This window comes from Mastomys coucha, unplaced genomic scaffold, assembly GCF_008632895.1.
Source record: "Mastomys coucha isolate ucsf_1 unplaced genomic scaffold, UCSF_Mcou_1 pScaffold6, whole genome shotgun sequence".
Lineage (NCBI taxonomy): Eukaryota > Metazoa > Chordata > Mammalia > Rodentia > Muridae > Mastomys > Mastomys coucha.
Window position 1 is genome coordinate 359,737 of NW_022196912.1, and position 5,011 is coordinate 364,747.

Genomic DNA, 5,011 nt, shown 5'->3' on the forward strand with positions numbered 1-5,011 from the left:
AGTCAGATAGAGCATGCAGACTGCCATGACATGGTCAGAGAGTCCAGAGCTTGGCAACCTTCCCAGGTCCACATGAAAAAACACCAGGTAATAACATGATACAGAAGTCCTTCGTAAAACTGCAAATCCATAAGTTTAGCTGGGTGGAATTTTTCCCTAATGTCACCATTTCTTTAGTACCATTTAATATCCTTGATCACAGAATTAAAGCTCATTCAATTTCCTTGTGAGCCTTTTCTGTTTGAAAGTTGCATTTTAGATTTCCCTTTCCAAGATTACTATGTTAATCAAAACAATCATCATTGCTGGGCAGGCTCCCTGCCAGACAGAACCAGGTGAGAGGGAGAGAACCCGGTCCAGCCGAGCCTCTCGGGGCTGAGCGGGATGGTGAGTGTCACGGCTCAGATCTCCTGCCTCTGGAGAATAACCACCCGGAGCCGGAGTCTGTCCAAGCAGAAACTTGTTTTATTGTATAAATCTTTTCTTTATAAAGGGCTGAGAGAGGAGGCAGAGTTTTCTGCTGAGATGAGATGACGTAGGGGGAGGGGAAAGTTGATGAAGGGTATGGGGTGACTAACGGAACCAACAGTTACAGTTACTCTAGTCAGCAGGAGCTAGGCAAAGGCAGGCTTAAGCAGGTTGTGCTGAGTCACTCCAGTACAGAAATGACTGAGACAGTTTACAAAACTCGAGCCAGGCTCAGGTTTGTCCTCAAGGCCCAAACCAGGGCCAAATAGAGCCCAACATGTGGTGCTTTGAATGAGAATGATCCCCTAGGATCTATCATATAAGTTTGAGCATTTAATCACTAGTTATTGGAACTTTGAGGTTTCAAAATCCCAGGCCCACCCTAGGCCCAGCTCTCCATTTCTCTGCTTCCAAGGTATGGATCAAATGTAAGGTCTCAGTTTACTACTCCAGCATTATGCCTGCCTGCTGCCGCCAAGATGGCCATGGACTCACTCTTGAAACTGTCAAGTCCCCAGTAAAATGTTTTCTTCTCTAAGTTGCCTTGGTCTTAGTGTCTCTTCACCCCAAGAGAGAAAAACTGGGCCAAGATGGAAGTTGATTGATCAAGAGCTCGAGGCTAACATTCAAGACTAGGCTGGGCTACAAATGACCCTATCTCAAAAGAAAGAAAGTATTTGAGAAGATTGCCTCAGAGCAAACAAATTATGATCAGCATATATGAAGATTCCTTCCTCTTGCATGTAACATATGCGCCCCTACAGTTGTAGAATATGAAAATGGCCTATTCATTCCCTACTCTCTAACACCCCCCCACACACGTGCGTGCACACACACACACACACACACACACACATACACAGCATCTGTGTTGTGTCTCTCATCCCACATTCATCCTGTGAAAGCCACTGCTGCTAAGAATGCTGGAAGCCTTTACCATCAGGTGCTTCCCCAAACCACTCACGGGGGATTATGGATAACCCAAGCTTGAGAATAGCTCTGATGGAGGAAGAGCATTCTCCCATGCCCCAGGCTGATCTAGAGTCCCATTGGGAGTCACTGGGGGAATATTTGTGTCTTTTAATGGAAGCAAAGTTTCTTGAGTGTCCTAATCGTTCCTTTGCCCCCCTCCCTATACAAGGGACACATACAACAGTACCCTGATGTGCTAGACAATGGCAGCGACTCATACATCTAACAAGCAACTTTTTGCAGGCTATCAGCATATTGTTGGTCCAAGCTAAATGTTGGCATCCCTGTGGAACATCCTTCTCTAAGCCTCCCAGTGCAAATTTCCGGTAATAGTCAACCACAGACAAATCCCCAGCATTAAGGGCCCCGGGGGCTTGAAGGGGGAATGTATGATTTGGCCACTGTGGGGTCCCTGCTAGATGTTCCCAATGGAGGCAGGTGGCTTCCCGGTGAGCATTGGGTGAGACTCTTGAACGTCTTTTCTCTGCACACCACCCTATGGTGAGTGTGACAAAGAGTGAAACAAATAATCCCATCATCCTCTCAAGGTTAACCTTGTATGAAGGGCAGTGACTTTTGTTGTTGTTGTTAAGTCTGTGGTCAAAAAAAGAGAGACATGTAAAGAAAACAGGTTGTCCTTGCTGATTGCCACCAGGCTATCCTGGGTGCATTATGGAGTATTGTAGTAATGTACACACTGAAGATATAAATATCTTCATGAGGGGAGGTTACAAACTGCCCTGATAAAGGGGTGGTAGTGCCTGCAGAAAAGACATCAATGCTGGCTCTTCCTGTGCAAGGAGGGGTACACACACTTTTGATGAGGGAAGCCACTTCATCTCAGGAATAGGCAGGTCACTGCTGGTGTAGGTGCATCCTGCCCATGGTTCCAATCTTGCCCCAAATTGGAGAAAATGACTTAACCAAAACTGTGGGTTGTTCTCCGCCTGAGGACAGAGTAGGTGAAGAAGGGGCACAGTTCACTGGGAAGGCACTTGTCTGGAATGTCCAGTGTCTGAAGCCAGTGGGTTCACTGCCTAGCATGGAAGGAAAAATGTACAAAGGGAAGAAAGGAAAAGAGAGAAAAAATAAAAGATGTGGTAGGGGCCAGAGGTTTGGCAGGCCTGGCTGTAGGTCATAACCTTGAACAATAAAGTACACTGACACAGTTTGTAAAAGATTTCCCCTGTCATACAGATACTGTCCTGGCTGCCCATTAGAAGCTTTGAGGGCTGCTCATCTAACAAGGCCATTTCTCATTCTCTGGATCTCATTAGTACCAGACTCTTGATTTGTCTGGACCAGTGATTTAACCATCCTCCCCTTGACCCCTCCCCTTCCTCTTGTCCCCTCTCCTCCTCTCAACCCCTCCCCTTCCTCCTCTCGGCTCCTCCCCTCTTCTCTGCCCCTTCCTTCTCTTGGCCCCTCCCTTTCCTCCTCTTGAGTCCTCCCCTTCCTCTTCTCTGCCCTTCCCCTTCCTTTCGGCTCCTCCCTTTCCTCCTCTCGGCTCCTCCCTTTCCTCCTCTCGATCCCTCCCTTTCCTTCTCTGAACCCCTCCCCTTTCTCATCTGGACCCCTCCCTTTCATCATCTTAATCCTTCCCCTTCCTCTTCTCCACCCCTCCCCTTCCCCCTCTCAGCCCCTCCCCTTCCTCCTCCTGGTCCCTCCTCTTGGCAGCAGGGGGTGATACATGTACTTTGTGGTGGGGGAGACAGGTGGTTTAGGGGACTGGGAAGCTGAGTTATGGTTCATAAGGTGTCCATCTAAAAGCATTCCCTTGTGGACGTTTTCAGAGAGTAAGAATTTAAGAATGTTCTATGTGAGGACAAATTAAACAGAGACCTTTCCCCACTCCCTCATGACGCTCGGCTGTGATTCCTCCTTTCTCTGAGGCTGAACACTACTTACCCCCTCCCCCACGCCCCCTCTCCCGCCTCCCGCCACTGAGGCTCACTACAGCATCCCTGTGTCAGCATGATCCATATGTCCATCCTTCTCTCAATTCTACTCAAAATAAACAAACTTTATAGTACCAAGGTACATTCCATCAGCATGGATTTTTCTTGGGGGTGGGAGGGCGGGGCATCCCAAGGTAACTGAGGTCTGGAAGTGCCCAATCTGTGCAGGTGGGAAGTTGTTCCCACCTTAGCAGTAGGAACCCTCCTGCTTAGCCACAGAGAGTCAGGACACAATCAGCAAACACAGCAGCCATGCCTAGGGCCACGTGGAGGCGGGACACTACGGCGACATTGTTTAAGCCCGTGGTTTTTAAATATTTGTTCAATATTTACTTAGATGAAAGACCAAGTTCTCTAATAAACAAATGGAGGGCTTAGCAGGAGGAAAGGCCCCAGGGTAGGTAGCTCTGCCCTGCTCCCCTAGTCTCCAGAGAACACTTTCCTGGCAAGAATCTGTACCACCCCTCAGCCAAACCAAAGCCCCACAACTAATGTCGCCCACCTGCAGACCCACCTGCTGCCCATGCTCTGGAACAGACCCAGCAAAGGTCTAACCCCTGACTCCAGATGCTTTCAAACGCCACACTCCTTCCTGGCCCCTCTCCATCCCAAAAAGGTCACGACAAGACTAGACTACCCCGTCTCCTCTTGTGGCTGGTTTAGACCCCTCAGCTGGCCCAGTCTGTCTAAAAGATGTGGCTTCTTTTCAAGTACACTTGCGGGGGGGCTGTATACCCGGCTGCTCTGTAGTGGCTGCCCTGCTCCTACCGGATCTCTCTGGAGCTTCATAGCACATCTGATGGGACATGACCTAGAAAGTGCGTGACCATTAGGAGGGCTGCTTGTTGCTCTTTTGGTCTCAATGGCTCTGTCCTGGCTTCTTCCTGTGCCGCTGCCTTAGATCTTCCCAGTCAGCCCTCCAGCCTTCATAACGCTGCTCTTGATATGAAAGCCACCCCTTCCTTTCCTTTCCCCGTAGCTCGCTGGGCTTTGTCTTTGGCTTCTACCATTTCCATGAAGGCAACTTGAGCTGTGTGAACACTGTTTTTTTGCCCCTCCTTTGGCTCTTCAGGGCAAGAGCGAGCACTGGACTGCCTTTAGTTCACAGTTGTGGCTCAGAGCTGACCCTGGGAACATGCCACAAAGAAGCAGAAAGAAAGGCTGGAGCGGAGGGAGTACAGAGTGTATTCACAGGAACTCTGGGACTCTTGGAGATGCCAGGCTAAAAGCTCCAAAGTAGACTGGAAAAACTGCTTCGAGCTCTCCCTGCCTGAGAATGCTTAGTGTGAGGTGTGTGTGTGTGTACTTTGGGCTTCCAGTTCAGTGAGAGTCCCTGCCTCAAAAACTAAGGAAGATTCCTGACATCGACCTCAGGTGGAGACCAAAGGTCTCCATGGACACACACATATACCAATGTCCATATCCATATAAACACATCCATACACCAACATCCATATGTGCATACCCACATACACACCACATACACATACACTGACATCCATATATACACACTCATATATATGCCACGCACACAACAAAGAAGGGATTTTGTTGTAGTTGTAGTATTTTTCTTTGTTTTTTTGCTTTTTTTTTTTTTTTTTTTTTTTTTTTTT